This window comes from Myotis davidii, unplaced genomic scaffold (assembly GCF_000327345.1).
Source record: "Myotis davidii unplaced genomic scaffold, ASM32734v1 scaffold327, whole genome shotgun sequence".
NCBI classification, from domain to species: Eukaryota; Metazoa; Chordata; class Mammalia; order Chiroptera; family Vespertilionidae; genus Myotis; species Myotis davidii.
The window spans coordinates 112,189-131,040 of record NW_006298628.1 but is presented as its reverse complement, the minus strand read 5'-3'; the positions used below and the strand labels follow the sequence as shown (position 1 = coordinate 131,040).

General features: G+C 42.4%; 1 protein-coding gene across 1 annotated transcript in view; it reads right to left on the bottom strand.

The window, feature by feature from the left end:
• The window catches only part of RFFL (ring finger and FYVE-like domain containing E3 ubiquitin protein ligase), a 72,437-nt gene extending 53,709 nt beyond the window's left edge, over nt 1–18,728 (bottom strand). The window contains exon 1 of the mRNA XM_006774201.2: nt 18,695–18,728. The gene's annotated coding sequence lies outside the window, so the exon portion shown is untranslated. The remainder of the gene's footprint in view (nt 1–18,694) is intronic.
• Between the last annotated feature and the right edge of the window lie 124 nt (nt 18,729–18,852).

The following is an 18,852-nucleotide window of genomic DNA, read 5'->3' as shown; positions in this document are numbered from 1 at the left end:
CCCCCCCCCCCCCCCCCCCTTTCATCCCGCACTCCATAATCATGCCCTGCCTCCAATCAGTCAAACTTCCTAAATTATCATCCACAGGATTAAGTTACCTTCATTCAGGTCCTCAAGTCTAGGAGGCCTTTGTTGACATGTGTTTCATCTGGACGGGTGATGCCTCGCCAGGCAGATAAGATTACCTGTTCACCTACAGTTAATCTTCAAACTGACTTCTGTAGGCTATGGAAATAAAAGGATAAGACTGTGCAGCTTGAATGTCCCATCAAGGTAATCAAAGTAATGGAAGAGGGAGAGAAGACAGAGAGATTTCAAAATAAAGACTGAACTGTACTTCAGCAGCACTTAAGAAAACACTGTCTGACTAAGCTACTGAGGAGCAGACAAATACCCAAAGGACTACACATTCTCTAAAGATTACTGTGCTCACAGTTCTTGCTTCCCTCAAGGTTCTGCAAGAGATCACATCATAAAATCAGATGCGTTATTTTAAAAATGGATAGACATATCCTAACATCCAGAATTCTACTGATTTTCTTGCAAATAAAACTACAACCATATTTCAACCCAAAACCCTGAAACAGGAATAAAATATATTTTGTTTAGGTCTTTCAAAAGTATCTCTCATCCGTTTTATAAGAAAAAAAAAAGTTTAGAGAAAGGAACCCAAAGCTCTGTCTCAGGCATTAAAAGCTTTAAAAAAAAAAGCACAGGAAAAGTGTCTATTACACATTATCCATTGGAGTAAAAATAAATAAAAAGGCACTATAGAACAGCAGCTGGGGAATATACACACACAAATATATACACAGGATACATATATACATACGAGGATGGACAAAAGTAGGTTAACAGTTGTGAGTGCATGAAACAGAGTTTATTCTTGTATTATTATCTGTTAATTATTTTGTTATTTTCCATGTGAACAACTGTAGACCTACTTTTGCCCACCCCATATATTCAGAGAGAGAAAGATACAAAACACAGTTAAAATGTCTACAATCATTTCATAGTAGTCATTTCCAGTAGGAATGGTGGTTTACCTTCTGATTTTTATTTATCGAGCAGAAGCTAGAGTAAAATTTAAAATATGTAGTGGAATTTAGAGCAGTGGATCTCAACCTTCTGGCCCTTTAAATATAGTTCCTGCCCTAACCGGTTTGGCTCAGTAGATCTGATATGCAGGATGGTCTTAGGCGACCCCTGTGAAAGGGTTGTTTGACCCCAAAAGGGGTCGCGACCCACAGGCTGAGAACCGCTGTGTTAGAGCAAAACCTCCATTTAGAAAACTTGAACTCTTATCAAAATAAAATATAAAAACATTCACCATAATAACTCTTTAATTTTGTGCATGAACATTTAATGTGTGATAAATGTAGTAAAATATCAATTATTCAGACTGATCGAAGGCCAGATTAAGTAAGTAATTGCTATTTCTTCAAGAAAAAGTCATATTCTTTTAAATATATACAGTAATTTAAACTACTCTGATAAATTGGTTCATTGTTGGATTTTAGCATAAGCTCTTAGGATTGACAGTTTAATGAACAAAGAACAATAAATCTGAAATAATCAAACTGGTTTCTTTGCAATATTTTAAGTACTTCATTTGTGGAGAATATTTTTCTATATAATCTATCATTTTGTGGCAAGTTAAGCTAGTGAACAAATTTTAAGCCAAAATAATAAAGGAATCTAATTTTTTTAAATTTTAAACAATAATCATTTTTAATATTGCCTTAGAACATAGATGCTAATATTTTCTACAGAAATAATAGCACCTGGTATATCTTAATATTTTTATATTAATTATAGCATCCCTCCAGGAATTTTTATCTGAGCCCCCCTGGAGCCATGAACAACGAAATCAGAAGGCAGGAAAAGGACGCATGCTGAATGAACTCACTGCAATTTGAGCTCAGCATTCAGCCAAAAGTATCCGCTTGAAATCAAAAGCATCTAAAAACTGCACCAATTAGACCAGAGGTCCTCAAACTTTTTAAACAGGGGGCCAGTTCACTGTCCCTCAGACCGTTGGAGGGCCGGACTATAGTTTAAAAAAAAACTACGAACAAATTCCTATGCACACTGCACATATCTTATTTTGAAGTAAAAAAACAAAACGGCAACAAATACAATATTTGTATTTGCATGTGGCCCGCGGGCCGTAGTTTGAGGACCCCTGAATTAGACAAATAAATTGTGAAAGCTGTGGTTACCAGGTAGGGCACCTCACATGTGACAGGCTTCTTACTGCAAATAGTTTTTCTTCTTACTACAAAGTCCCAGTAGCTGTCTTCAAAATGTGAGGGAGAGGTCAGAGGAAAAAATTTAAATGATACTTCCTCTGTGACTCTCTAACCCAATCCTCACAGGGCCTCACACATACTGAAAGCAGGATACGTGTCTCAAGTCCAAATAGCAAAGTTTTACTTTCTATACTTACTGATCAAGGCTTCTTACTAAAAGTAGTCTATCACCATTTATTTCACTATCACTCACAACAGGAGGTATCATGGGTGCCAACATCTTTATATCTTATGTAGAAGCCAATTTATTGAGAAGGCCTATTGACAAACACGAAAGGAAGGAAGGGAGGTGCCGAAACCGGTTTGGCTCAGTGGATAGAGCGTCGGCCTGCGGACTGAAGGGCCCCAGGTTTGATTCCGGTTAAGGGCATGTACCTTGGTTGCGGGTACATCCCCAGTAGGGGGTGTGCAGGAGGCAGCTGATCGATGTTTCTTTCTCATCGATGTTTCTAACTCTCTGTCCCTCTCCCTTCCTCTCTGTAAAAAATCAATAAAATATATTTAAAAAAAAAAAAAAAGAAGGGAGGGAGGAAGGTAAGGAACAAAAACCACCAATAAATTCTCCTCTAACGCAATGCTGTTTAGCCAAATGTGCTTTTAAGGTGACTAGTTTATACTACAATTATAATTTCAGAATTAGGAATAAACTATAAAACAATCCTTCAGTACAAATAGAACTAAAACTAGTAAAACAAGTAATAAGCATTGCTAATATCATCTTTAAATCACATTTCATACAAGGAGGCCCATGTAACAAAAGGATAATTTTAAGCCCACATTATATGAAATGGAACCTATTTCTTTTCTTTTTAAAAGAAATATATTTTTATTGACTTTAGAGAGAGAGGAATGGAGAGGGGGGAGAGGGGAGAGGGAAAAGCTGCGAAAAAAGAGAGAGAGAGAGAACAAAAAAACATCAACTGGCTGCCTCCTGCACACCCCCTACAGGGGCTGGAGCCTGCAACCTAACCATGTGCCCTGATCAGGAACCGAATCTTTCAGATCATGGGGCGACACTCAACCAACTGAGCCACTCCAGCTAATCCAAAATGGAACCTATTTCTAAAGACCTAACAGATGAGCTGATGGAGTGTGAGGCAGCTGTAGCCTGGTGGTTGAGAGCTGGGCCTTTACAGTCAGACTACTTGGATTCAAATACTGTGTGGCCTTAGGCCCACTGTTTAACTTCTCTGTGCAGCATTTTCACATCTGTAAGAACACAGATAATAAACCTATACCTCATAGGATTGCTGGGAGGATGAAATGCGTTCACATAGCCCCTGATAGATGGTAAGCACACATTAACTGCTGGTAATTCTGTGCAAGTGAAATATAACACAAAGAGAACTATCACACAAGAAAATACATGTCAGTCTTTTGATCAGCCCTATACTAAATTCTCTCATACTTTTATACACAAATAAGCCTTCCACTCCTAACTCCCACTAAAGAATGCATATAACCCTAGCCAGGTGTTCAGTGGTTAGAGCATCAGTCTGAGGACTGAAGGGTCTCAGGTTCAATTCAGGTCAAAGACACAGACACATACCAGCCAAAACCGGTTTGGCTCAGTGGATAGAACGTCGGCAGACTGAAGGGTCCCAGGTTCGATTCCGGTCAAGGGCATGTACCTGGGTTGCGCGCACTTCCCCAGTGGGGGATGTGCAGGAGGCAGCTGATTGATGTTTCTCTCTCATCGATGTTTCTAACTCTCTATCTCTCTCCTTTCCTCTCTGTAAAAAATCAATAAAATATATTAAAAAAAAAAAAAGACACAACCTTGGTTATAGGCTCGATCCCCAGCCCCAGTCAGGGCACACACAGGAGGCAACCAATCAATGTTTCTCTTTGTGTGTCTCCCCCTTCCTTCCACTCTCTAAAAATCAATGGAAAAATATCCTCAGAAGAGGATTAACAACAACAAAAAAGCATACAATTTCATTCAGAAAAAAGTATTATTTTATACAATGCAATGAGTAAACCCTGTTGAGCATGCTTAACACTCCCAAGCTCTGCTTGGCAACATATCAATAGGGAAGGGGACTGTTTTGTAAAGGTGGTTTTATAACATCCTTCACCAAAGGTAATGTTCAACGTGAAAATTCAAGACTTCACATAGCAGGCATGGAGATTTTCAAAAACACCTGTACCCTCACTCATGTTTCCAATCTATATATATAAAAACCTAAGTAATCATTAAGACTGAACGACCAGAATGACTAGAATGAACGGACGAGCAGTGGTAGCTATGATGCGCACTGACCCAGACCTTACTGCTGGGTTCCTGACATCCCCAACTCTGGTTCAGCCACACCCTGGACCCATACAGGAGGAAGGAAGGGTTTATCCGCGATATCCTCGCGGAATCGGCTGTTGGTTAGCTTGCTACTGGGGCCAACCTCCCACAGTCCCTCCCTCTGGCTGGCTGGCCCCCCCAACCGCCCTAATGGGGGGGACCGGCCCCCTCATTGGTCCCAATTGTCAGTCGGGCCGAGGGACCCACCTGTGCATGAATTCGTGCACCGGGCCTCTAGTATAATAATAAAAGCATAATATGCAAATCGACCGATGGCTGAATGACTGGAGGAACAACCGGTCGCTATGACGTGCACTGACCACCAGGAGGCAGACGCTCAATGCAGGAGCTGCCCCCAGCCCGCAGGCCCTAGGCCCTAGGCCCTAGGCCAGCCAAGGCGGGTGCCAGTGGGGGCCCCCCGATCACCCCGCAGAGGGAGGTAACTGGCGATAGCGGGCGGTGGGGCCAGCGAGCACGTGGCACCAGGCCAGCCAAGGCCTCCACCCTCCAATCACCCCACCAGTCACCCCACAGATCGGCCCTGATCGCCCACTAAGCCTAGGGACCTTACCCATGCATGAATTTCGTGCACCGGGCCTCTAGTCAAAGTTATAAGAATCAAAGTGCTTTAGGCACAGCCTACCAACATGCTATCCTACTGAATAGTCAGTAACTAGGGAAAAAAGGCTCTGATGGTTAACAGTCCCATAACAGCCCCCAGCCCCACCCACCCTGCCTCAATTAGAAAGATAATTTGTTCTAGAAATGCTTAAAGAAAAAAGACCTGACTTGAATAACTTAGACATAAACTACACCTTTCTCCATTTCTAGGTTTTCTAACTATTCAGGGAACAACCACAGACATTTTCAATAGGAAACATAAATTGTTTCCAAAAGTATTAAACAACTAGAGGCCCAGTGCACAAAATTCATGGATGGGTAGGGGCCCTAGCCCTGGCCAGCAATCAGGGCTGATTAGGGCCTTCCAGCTGCCGGCCGAGGCCTTCCTTCATTCTGCACTGCTCCCGGTGGTCAGTGCATGTCATAGCAAGCAGTCGAACTCCCAGTCGGTTGTACTTCTGAGAGGATAATTTGCATATTAGCCTCTTATTATATCGGATTATTATATAGGATGCTTGTCCAAAGGCCCCAATATAGCTAGTAATTTAGACAGCTGTGCTATGAGCCACAGCGCTGCATTTTCTAAGTAGTATTGCTTCTGAACAATTGAAACTTTCTCTAGCGCAAATTTCAGACACAGGGAGCAGTGTCCTTGCAAACATTCAAACAGATTCATTATTGTTTAACCACCCAAAGAATAGCTCCAATAATCTATCAAGTTAGACAATTCATCCAACTAAGCAATTAAACCAGGACATAAAACAAGCATGAAGATATTTTCTCCCCTGTTCCAAATCAACACTCATTTTGACATAGTATCCACACAAATAATACTTATTCATAATCTATATATATATATAAAAGCCTAAGCGACCGAATGACCAGTTGCTATGACACACACTGACCACCAGGGGGCAGACGCTCAACACAGCAGCTGACCCCTGGTGGTCAGTGCATTCCCACAGCGGGAGCACCGCTCAGCTGACCAATGGGCACCAGATGCAGGGCTCACAGTTGGCGAGCACTGCTGCAGTGGTGCAAGACTCTCCCGATCAAGACTGACTGGGTGCAAGCCCACAGCAGGCAGAGCAGGGCCAGGATGAGCGGGAGCAGCAGGCAGCATTGGACTGCCAGATTCGGCCTGATCCTCATAGGGCCTGCAGAGATGGGCCAAAACCGGCAGTCCGACATCTCCTAAGGGGTCCTGGATTGCAAGGGGGTGCAGGCCAGGCTGAAGGCCCCCACCGGTGCACGATTCCGTGCACCAGGCCTCTAACCTACTTATAAAAGGCTTCTAAAAAGCAAATACCAACTGAAGTGCCTCAAGAAACTGCACACCTCTATATTTTATTTTCTGTCTCCCACCTTTAAGTATCTTTTTAAAGTTTATATATATGTTTTTATTGATTTTTAGAGAGAGAGAAAGGGAGAGGGATAGATATAGAAACATCATCAATCAACTGCTTCCTGCACACCCCCTGCTGGGGATTGAGCCCACAACCTGGGCATGTGCCCTCCAGGGAATCACATCACTGACCTCTAAATATATTTTTTTAAAAAATAAATAAATAAAATGAAATTGTGGTTCTGATCTAGCAAATCACCAAGTGATGGCATTTCTCTCCCAAAGAAGGAATGGGTATTCTCCATTGGTTGCTTCAGTTACAGGTAGCACAAGGAAGAAAATGATTAAAAACCTCTGATATCAAGTTCCTAAGATCCTCATCCTTTCTTATGGCTGAGTTGTATTCCATTGTGTATATATACCACAAGGTCTCATTTTAAACGTCAATGTTAAATTTGATTTGGGATTATATCTATTCCAATACAATTCTAAAGCCAATCATAGTCACTGAGTAAATTATTTATGAAATATTTTGCCCTAAAAAAGACCTGGGTTAAGTAGAAAAAAAGTTTTTTTTTGAGAGAGAGAATCATTGATAGCCTGCCTCCTGCACGCCCCTCACTGGGGACGGAGCCCACCACCCAGACATGTGCCCTGACCCGGAATCGAACAGTGACCTCCCAGTTCATAGGTCAATGCTCAACCACTGAGCCACACCAACTGGGCTAAGCATCTTTATGAACTATGAGTAAAGTTACCAGTCAAGAAGTTTAAAGAGATAAATATCATTCCTGATTCAGGCATCCAATGCAAGTTCTATCAATTTATTCTTTAATATATTAAAGGTAAGTGTCCCTCACACCTGATCCCCAAATATTAAAATTATGGTTCTTAAAGTCAAAGAAAGAAAGGTGAAAATCTGAAAAAAGTTGAACCATTCAAATACAGCTAACAATATTATATACTATTACTTAAAAGAAACTAAATGTGATTATTTTATAGCTAGAACAGTGGTTCTCAATACAGTTCCTCATGTTGTGGTGACCCCCAACTATAAAATTATTTTTGTTGCTACTTCATAACTGTAATTTTGCTACTGTTATGAATCTTAACATAAATATCTAATATGCAGGGTGTATTTTCAGGGGTCACAACCCACAGGTTGAGAACTGCTAACCTAGAACAACACTACTCAAAGTGTGCAGTTGCAGACCCTCCAGGGAGGTCCATGGCAAGATTAATACACAAAAAAATCATAGTGAGTGCATAGGAACTTTTAGAGTACTTTGATATTGCTGTGAGCTCTGAGAGCATGATTTTTCTGATAATTTATTTTTCTTGTACTTTATAATATTAGTTGACAACAGATTACAAAAAACTTTACCAAGCTGGCCCTTCCACAGATAGTTTGAGAAGCACTAATATTTCACACTACTAAGTGCCAATTCAGTCACTTATTGCTCTGAAGTTATCAAAACACCCTTTCCCTCTCTATTCTATAGCTTCTGATTTGAAGGTAATTACAGAAACCAATAAGGACATACCATGGTATAATTTAACTAGAGGCCCGGTGCACGACATTTGTGCACTCGGGGTGCAGGGGGCGTCCCTCAGCCCGGCCTGTACCCTTTAGCAGTCCAGGAGCCCTCAAGGGATGTTTGACTGGGGGTGGGCCTAAGCAGCAATCAGACATCCTTAGCACTGCCGCTGAGGTGGGAGAGGATCCCACCACCACCGCTGCGCTCACCAGCCAGCCATCATGCCTGCCCTTACTCCCCCCCGCCACTTGTGGCTGAGGAGCATCTGCATTGAGCGTCTGCCCCTTGGTGGTCATAGTGACCGTTAGTTCCGCAGTTTGGTCAATCTGCATATTATCCTTTTATTATATAGAATGGAAAGAGCACTAAATTAAGAATCAAAAGACCTCTCTGCTTTTCTGCAAGAGCCAACTAGTGAGCTAAAGACCCTGGGTAAATCTGAGGCTCTTCTCTCCTCTGCAAAATAAAGGCAGCACACCAAGATCCATGTTTATCAACCTTTTTTTTTATGTGTGGTTCCTTCTTATAGTAATATTTTCTCCAAGGATGGTCTGCAGAGATGCTACATCAGAATCCCAGCTTCATTCCCAAACACTGATTCTATAGATCTGGGCTAGGAACCAGGAATCTCTTATATGTATGTATGTATGTATGTATGTATGTGTGTGTGTGTATATATATATTTTTTAATTGATTTCAGAGAGGGAGAGATAGAAACATCAATGATGAGAAAGAATCATTGATCAGCTGCCACCTGCATGCCCCTCACTGGGGAGGGAGCCCACGACCTGGGCATGTGCCCTTTACTGGACTTGAACCCGGGACCCTTCAGTCCATAGGCTGATGCTCTAACTTTTGTACCAATCCCTCTTAAGCAAAATTCATGGCTTATTTTTATAATGTTTGTTGTTTCTAAAAAGATGAGACGAGAAGACAAGGCTGTCATTTGCAAGTGTTTCCTCAAATAACAGAGCAGGTGTGGCTAGCCTGTATCTCAAACAAAAACCAAATCAGATATAACTGTCATGTAATTTTTTTTTAAATATGTTTTTATTGATTTTTAGAGAGAGGAAGGGAGAGGGATAGAGAGATAGAAACATCAATGAGAGAGGAAAATCATCGATCAGCTGCCTCCTGCACGCCCTGTACTTGGGACTGAGCCCACAACCCAGGCATGTGACCAGATCAGGGACTGAACCAGCAACCTCTTGGTTCCTGGGTTGATGCTCAACTGCTGAGCCCCTCCAGCCGGGCTAATATTTGTTTTGGTTGTACATGAGACATGTTGATGTGCTGTATAAATTTTTTTAAATAAATGAAATTTAGGAATCTGATGAAGATCACCTAGAGGTGAAGCAGCAAGACTACCTATTTGTGCCCCACCTTAATCAGCTGATTCACTGTCACTATTCAAGCTACTGGTCTGCAACTTTGTCAACAGTCAGAGTTGGGAAACACAGAACTAGATCAGTAGGTGCTGGCATGATGATTCAGCATCACCTGGAGCGCTGGGTCCAACCATATGGTGAAGGAAGGTGGAGTGCCTGTTTGACAAGTTCTCTGGAAATATTATGGCATGCTCCTCCCCACCTGCTCTGTAGCAAATAACTGGCTAAAGTAAACTTCAGCTTTGACACAGAACGATTATGCAAACTCTTCCATCAATATATGGTAAAACTGTTAGGGGCAGGAGGGAAAAATAGAATAGTGGAGAATAGCTATAGTTATAAGAAATATTAATCATGCTCTGTTAACCATGATTGTTTTATTCTGATTAAAGAAAGCACATTCTAACCTGGCTGAGAGTTGTATGCCCCCAGACCTGGATGCAGCCCATTCTCCTCATCTGAGAGCTGCCTATTATCGTGGAAAAATTAACAACCTTGTTGTGGACACCAGAGGCCCCAGCCCTCTGCAAATCCCCACCCCACATGGCCTGTAATCCGTAACCATTATACCCGTTCTCATTCCTTCTGCCTACTTCTCCATGTAATATTTGTCCTCCCATCCCATCTAAGGAGCTGGTTTATGGAGGGGTGCAGAGCAGATTTTCGTGGATGACCTGATGCTTTCCCATCCTACCCGCATTACTGGAATAAATGCTCATACATACATGATTCAACCCTTTCTCTGGTTAATAGGCTCAAGTAGTGACAGGCAGCCCAGATCCATTTGTTGTCTGGTTTCAAAATGACCACGAATGGTATCTGAAACTAGTCATGCCCAAAAGGTAGAAAATGCAGGACTAATAATTTTCCACTGTGGACTGGTCATGTCCTAGTCCCTTGGTTATTCCTTCCCACCCTGTGCCCCTTGCATAAAATCTTAGCCCCTGTTCCTCTCCATAAAATCCAAATTGCCCAAACAATGATTGCTAATCTGCAAAAACAATTCCTCTCTCTTCCAGAACCATCCTTTTCTAAGTATTTCTCAAACTAACTGAACTTCAGTAGACACACTCCTGCTAAAGCCCTAGAAAACATTCTGCTCTTTTTCTCCAAATTAGAATGCTCCTTTTGTCCAGCATTTTCAAATAAAGGCTTATGCTCTAGTGAATCTTCTTCTGCACCATGTAAAATAATAACTTAGCCTGGTCATGAAGTATAATTAATTGGCTATCGGCCCATTCACTCAAGACCTAGGAAAAGGTTGTGAGTCAACAGAAGAGGCTTGGTTATTTCTCAAGCAGATATCTTAATCATTATGAAAATTTAAAAAAAAAAGGTTAGATTTGAAGAAAATGCTGGAGGGACCACACAATTTCCTCTATAATTTAGGATAAAAAAAATATTGATTCCATGTGCCGTAAGTCTGTGCGTTCAGGACTAAGACTGGAAAGATTTTCCAAAGCAAATGAAGAGTGAAACAAGCAGGAAGATGGGGTGGGTGAGGGCATTCCATTTACTTACCAAGAGCTTTTTTTTCCCTTTTTTTCCCCAGTTAACATAATCCAGCAGTTACAAATAAACAAAGTGCTGATTACTAACAAATTACATTTAACTACTCAGAGGCCAGCAGAGCCTCCACTTGGCCAAACTTCCTGTAAATTTCAGGATGAGTCGGCAGCATTTCTTTAAAGAGGATCAAGGCAGTGAAAAGGTTTCAGCAAATCATTCTGGTTCCAAACAGTTCAAATGGGGATGGGCTTGCCGTACTCTTAGAACTGGCCTGGTGGGAACAAAGGGCTGTCCCAGGGAGCCCTGACCACTCCACAGGCTGGCCATAATGAAACCACATTTTCATATGCAACTCTAGAAAAGCCATGTGAATCTTAAACTAGGAGATATAGGCGAACCTGTAGCCTGGAAAGGAGCAGATTTAAAAAGTCAAGTAACACTTGCTTAATGAAAAATTTGAAGTTCAAATTCAGCACACGAGTTATAGCCACTGAGAGAGCAAGGCTTCACTGTTTCTTTCTGTAGAAGAGGACAAGGAGAAATGACCAGACCGAGGTCACTTTCCATTATAGAAAAAAGAAAGGTTAGCAGCCTCAACAGATAAAAACCTGTGTAGGTCCTAACTCCACGAAATCAACAGCCTGGTGAGAATCTCTCCAAAATACTATAGGAAATTAAGTGTAGATTAGAGTAATTAAATATAAAGTCTCCTTGAGAACAACTTCTGTTCCTGAGGACTAGAGCCTATGATTCCGTGAAATGTATCATAGAAAAATTGTGAAGTGGATTTGCCAGGCATCAAAGCCTTTCCACTTTCCTATCAGGTCTGCAAACACTATGATCTAAAAAGAATAGAGCAGTGATTTCAGGAGGGAATTAAATAATACAGCTTATCTGAGAAAACCGCTCCATTCCCTAGTCTTTGCAAAGTTCACATGCTCATGTAACTGTAATATACTTAGGGGTTCCCAAAATTACATACATTTCCTCAAGAGCTGTAGAAAACAATATGATGACAGGGTAAAGGCCAAATACTGTCTCTTCTGAATGCTTAAATAGCCAATTATGTGTCTTAATACATTAATTCTATATAGAGAAAGAGACTATTACAGTAAAGTTGAATAAGACATCTTTAAAAATGTACCCTGGGGCCTACATACATTCAACAGACAGTAAAATCACCCTCAAAAAAAGCAGTTTTATGCAACGTCTACTATTTTAATTTCCCAGCTGCCAACAAAAATATATAAGGAGCAGAAATTAAACTAATTATGTCAGCAGCGCAGTGAACAAAACTTTAATTGTATTACACGCTCGTTAGACATTTGTGGAATACAACAAAGGCCCTTAAGGGTAGAACTTCTTTAGAATATAAATGATTCCCAGTCACTACAACAGAAATTAGTCTGTTTGGGCAATAAAATTCATGGTTGGGATGTAAAAATTCAACCAACATCATAATTCAATATACAAAATGTATAGTGTAAGAAACAAATCTTTAGAATGAGCTTTAAGTCGCTCTGTGATTTACATATGCTGTATCCTTAATAGGTCCTTTAAACCAGTATTGTACTAATCAGCTTTTTTAACATTCTGCCCACAAAAGAGCCTATTCATTTAGCTGGGAGACAGGTGTTAGCAACCAGCAACCTCTTAGCCTGGAGTTCCAGGGGCCTGCCTTCAATAATGGAAGGCCAATTTGAAAGAGGGAAAGGAAGGAGAGGGAAAAAGAAAGAAAAGAGACCAAAAGGGAGAAAGGAGATGAAGAAAGAAATGGATGTCAGGTGCTACCTAATGGGGACTCCCTCAAAGCCACCCGGCCTAAACTGAGCTCCTGGTACCACCCAGACACATAGGGCAGAATGTGGATAGTGTTAAGTTATTCCTGCAGACAATAACTCTGGATATAAGCCTACATTCCACGCCTAAAAAAAGTCTGACCCATAATCTCTAGTTCTTAATGTTAGGTCTGGCCAAATAATTGAATCGATACCCCTCCCCTGGGAACTGACCTTCAGGCCACTTCACAATGGACATTCCACTTGCTTAGGCCACATTCCACCTGCTAAGACCATTATCTCCCCCTCTGGAGTTTCCCAGAATCCGGACCTGCACAGAGAATTCTATACCCAGAAAAAGCCCGCCTAGAGTCAGTCCTCTAAAAACCTCTGACTCCCAATCTTTGGGAGCTGGCGCCATTTTGGGGCTCAGCCCATCTGGGTTTCCAGATGACCTAATAAATTCATAATCCCTCACCCTTCTGGCCTGAGCATTCCTCCTTTGGTGACCCTAACATTTAACTTTATTCCTCATTCTTTCATACATCTTCTAAAAAAGCCGAATGAAAAATAAATACCATATTTCACTTGTATATTGGATCTAAAGAACAAAATAAAACAAACAGGCTCAGATATAGAGAACAGACAGATGGTTGTCAGCGGGGAGGGGGATTGAAGGATTGGGTGAAAAAGGTGAAGTCCAGGCCAGTGTGGCTCAGTTGGTTGGAGTGTCATCCTGTAAACTGTGAAAGGTCTCAGGTTGATCCCAGCCTCCCATCTGTGGGAGGCAACCAATCAATGTCTCTCTCTCTCTCATACACCAATCTCTTTCTCTCTCCCTCTCTCTCTCTCTCTGTCTCTCTTCCCTTCTCTCTAAAAATCAATGAACATGTCTTTGGTGAGTATATAAAACAAAAAGGTGAAGAGATTCAGAAGTACAAATTGGTAGTTACAAAATAGTCAAGGGGTGTCAAGCACAGCACAGAGGATATAGTTAATAATCTATCTATATATATAAAAGCCTAAGCGACCTCAGGACTGAACAACCTATGACACACTGACCACCAGGGGGCAGACACAACACAGGAGCTGCCCCCTGGTGGTCAGTGCATTCCCACAGCCAGAGCACCACTCAGCTGACAGACTCATCCCAGCGGTCCACCAGCCCAGTTGCAGCCTCTCACTCCTTCAGTAGTCCTGCAGGTCCAATCTCCGGAGAATGGGCCAGGCACCGACAGACTAGCATCGCTGGCCTGCTGGAAGTCGGCCTCAGGCACTGCGTCCACTTCCCTTCCCTAGATGCTCCACAAGGAAGAAACAATATAAAAGCAGCTATCAGGTGGTTCCCGACAACAGCGCAATTGTCAGTGGAATGGATCCGGATCCCAGGCCGGCAAGGGCATCCCACCTCCTGCCTAGAGAGCCAATCGCATCCTGGCCTTCCCACCCCCCTGGGGGACACCACCTGTGCACGAATTCGTGCACCAGGCCTCTAGTATTGTAATAACTACGTATGGTGCCAGGTGGGTACTGGAAATATCAGGGGGAACACTTTGTAAAATATATGACTGTCCCCGAAACCGGTTTGGCTCAGTGGATAGAGCATCGGCCTGCGGACTGAAAGGTCCCAGGTTCGATTCCGGTCAAGGGCAAGTACCTGGGTTGCGGGCGCATCCCCAGTAGGAGATGTGCAAGAGGCAGCTGATCGATGTTTCTCTCTCATCGATGTTTCTAACTCTCTATCGCTCTCCCTTTCTCTCTGTAAAAAATCAATAAAATATATTAAAAAATATATATGACTGTCTAAACACTATAGAGTACACCTGAAACTAACACAATATAATATTGAATGTAAACTGTAATTGAATAAGTTTTTAAATCAAAAAAAAGCTGACTGAGTAGATATTCCTAGAGATATAGAAAATGCTAGATTTAGCAAGACATCTTAAGCCTATAGTAAAATAAAAATCTTATGAGAAAGTAGGAGAAAAGAACATTCACTGATTTGCCTACAATGTACACAGAAAATATTTATCTCTCTTAATCCACATAACAATCCTACCAGGCATTTTTTTCACCTTGCAGATAAAGAGAAAATGAAGCTCACCGAGGTTAAATAACATGTCTAAAGGAGCTTGGCCAGGAGAGGGAGGAGCTGGGATTCAAAACCACAATTATCTATTTCCTACATTGTTTAGCTTTTCCCAAGTTTAATTCCCTAACATATTTAGTTCCCCAATTCTGTTTTAACTCAGATGGTTCTGTATTTCAATAATTTTTCTTCTTTCCATGAACTCAGCAAAGTATTTGTGACTACATTTTACTGACTATGAAGCATTTTATTATTTTCAATAAGCGCTTCAGCTATGTAGAAGTGAAACATCTAGCAAGTTGGCTTTATTTTAAAACCCTACACACAGAGAATTCCCAGGCATCTCTCCTATCCAATACTGACCATAACCAGATTGACTAGTTTTCAGACTTCCAGTTGTTTCCACATTTTCATTCAATTGTCAACTCAGGAAATAAAGGAAGCCACTTTCACCACCCCTCTCTCATGACTCCCACCACATAATACAGCAGAGAGGGCCTCTCCATAAAGCAATTTACATAAAAGTTATAAAAGCTCCTTTTTATCTGTCAGGACTAGGAAATGGTCTATTCTAGCAAATCAAACATCCTGAATACCATGATGCTTTTAAAGGGACTACCAATTTATGAAGAATTTCAAAGCGATACAACAGTGGCTCCCAAACCTGCTACAAATCAGAATCACCTGCGGAGCTTTTGGGAAAGATGCCAGAGAGGTTTTTATAATGTAGATTATGTGGTCATCACTTACTCGATCAAAGTCTCCAGGAGGTGGGACTAGAAAACCTGTATTTTTAAGGAACCCCCTCAGCTGCAAAGGACTAGGTACCACCGAATCTTTGAAAGAGCACTGGCTTTTGAAAATCCCTTGCAATAAAACATACTAAAAACGCTAAAGCTGCACTGAACACCATGTGACCTTCTTTTGATGATTCAGGAGACGGCAGGCTCTCCCAGTGCCTCCAGTCCATCACTATACTGGCAAAAACAGAAAAAAGAAGTTAAGATTTTATATTAGTGGAAAGCTGGAAAAAACAACTCTTGTTTTTCTATGAGATTCAAAGAGCTGGTTTTCCTAGAGGAAATGTAGATTTTTATGCTTGCTTTGAAAAAGGAAAATGTTTAAAAAGTACAGAACTCTCTTAACCAACTGCTTAGCTCCAATTTAGAATGTTAACAGGCCCAACGGCATCAAAAATGTGGAATATTCAACCTGAATAAAAGAAAGCAGAGAAGCTTCAGACAGTCTTAACTAAGAGAAAAGAGGACAATGAGTTTAAACTAAGAATGGCAGTAGAGGATTAGAGAACCCACTGTCCTGACCATGGCAACTGATAAAACCTGGAACCCAGGAGAGCTGAGGTCTTTGAACACATGAGGCTGAGGATTCCTACCTACATGGGATGGCTTTCATGTGAGCTATAACAGGATATCCTATTAAGAGCCCAACTGGATTTAGGATTTTAAAACTCCATGAATAACAAAGTCAAAACATGAAAGTGACCAGACCATTTTCCTATTGAAGAAATGGAAATCTGTGCATTTGGATATAAAATTACTGTCCTTACAATTGCCAAAATCTTTCTTACATTAACACAACTAACTACTATCAATACGCAATAACCAAACAAAAATAATAATCAGTAACCACAACCAAAAAATAATGATGATGATGAAGCAGTTCACCCCTTGAGACTACAACAGCAATTTAAAGTATATTTTTTTCATTAAACTCTAAATTATATTTTAGCTCTGTATTGCAGGGGTTTTGAAATCCCAAGGTATAGAGGTTAAATCTTTCCTCCCAAAACAAGCACTATGGCTAGCACAAGTTTGATGTCTCTAATCTACCAGTAAAATAACAGCAGTAGCCCGGCCAGCATGACTCAATGGTTGAGCATGGACCTATGAACCAAGAGGTCACCATTCAATTCCCGTCAGGGCACATGGATTGTGGGCTTAATCCCCAGTAGAGAGTGTGCAATGATTCTCATGATTGATGTTTCTATCTCTATCTCTCCCTCTCCCATCCTCTCTAAAATCTATAAAAATATATACATATTTTTTAAGTAGCAGTAGTATTAAAGATTCTATTATAAGGATTAAAAAAAGTCAAGCTGGAATTGGTCCCCCTAACACACCTCAGGTTTATGTAAGTGCTTTCAAAAAGTCCGAGGCACAACTCTCTTATAGATGGGTGTGGCTGTATTAAACTCCACAATAAACATGTAATTAGGGGGGAAATTGTCCTTTTTTGTTATTGTTGCTGTTTTGTCTTCTTAAATGCTGGTAACTGAAAATGCCTTTTCCACTGCTATTTTAAAGCTCTTAAAATGATATTCCTATTAGATGGGGTGCTAAGCAGAGTTATGTTAATGGGCTTGGGCTGGGAAAAAGTTTGAAAACTAATTCCTAAGCATTCTGAGAAGGGTTCTCTCTTTTTGTGTGTATTATTTTAGCAACTGGTCAAAGTGAGTCAACTTAGAGTTTACAACCCTTGACCCCAGTGTAAACAGTCAGGTTAACAGCTGTCTACCTGATCAATATGCAAGTTTTTAGTGAATTGATCTTCATAATTAGATAGAGACATTAAAAAGGGGGTGTCCTAGGTTACACGGGAATTTTCTTCCAACACAATCACGTTACTAGGAAGCTCTGCCACATCCATTTGCAATTGTTACATACAATTTTCAAACATTTTTCAAACTTAACGCCGCTAAATGAACTGTAATTTTTGAATTGTATTCTGAAGCCTAGAATTATTAGAAAATTTGACAAAGTTTCGGAAACGCACGCCATTACCTATCTCCTTGAATGTGGAAGAGAATGCAATCAGGGAAAAAGGATAAGTTAGTTGTCCAGCCTGAAATCCCCTGAGCAGAAAAGAAGTATTCCCGCCAGCTCCCACCCCTATAACTCTGTACACAAACTCAACCCAGCACCATGTCCCCTGTCCGCTCCTGTTCCTAGAAAAAGGGTTCAGTAAAACGAACAGCCTTGACCACACTTCAGCAACTTGAACTGTCACTGGGAAAACCACAAGGCTCCTCCAAAGGGTGGTAGCACCAGGGGGGACCGGAAGTCTTCTCCGTCCTCCCAACCACTTGTAAAATGGATGTAACGCGGCCCACACTGTTTTCTCAGAAGGTCATATGCGCCTGGGGTGTTTGCTCATCACGTCACTGGCCTTTTGCCAGGGTGCAAAGTGACAGCCGCGGGTCAAACCCTGTTTCCAAGCAGCAAGACTCCTTCCCTGGCTGCACGGGGAGCGCGTGGGACATTCTTCCTTGATTACACGAGCAAGTTCCCCCCCACCCCCCGGAACGAATGACAGACGGACAAAAAGGAGAAAACGTGCTGTTCTTCTCTCCTGCCAGCCTGAAACCAAGCTCTGAACGGACAGATGCCTGCCCGGCTCGGGCTCCGGGTCTCCCCTCCCGCCCCGCCCCCGGTCAAACGCCTCCCGGGCAGCGAGCTGCAGGCAGGCCCCGCTCCCCTCCGCCTGAGCCACGGGCGACCTCACACTCCTCGTCCCCAACGAGTACAGACAGCTCCCCAGCGCGGGGTCGTGGACACCCCCAAACTTCTCCATCAACCTTCAAACTCCGACGCCCTCCTCCTCCGAGAAGCCTGCAGGCCTCCTCCCCGGAGAAGCGGGGACCGGCTCGTCTCTTTAAAGCGGGGAGCAGGCCGCCCCGTCCTGACTCAGTTTACTCCGCCCTAAAGGTCTCTTCCCCCCACCAGCTGACCCGACCTGCCGGTCAGTACGGCGTTCGGAGAGAGTCGAGGTGCCCCGGCCCCCGTTACCGCCCGCACCGGGGAAATGCGTTCTTCGAGGGACTTGTCCTGGGACAGGTGCGGGCTGCCCTGCACGAGACTCTAGCGATGCAGGAGCTGCCCCATCCCGTGCGAGGCGGGCAGAGTCCCAGGCCGCGTCCCGCACGGAGAAGGCGCCCCAGACCACACAGCCAGGC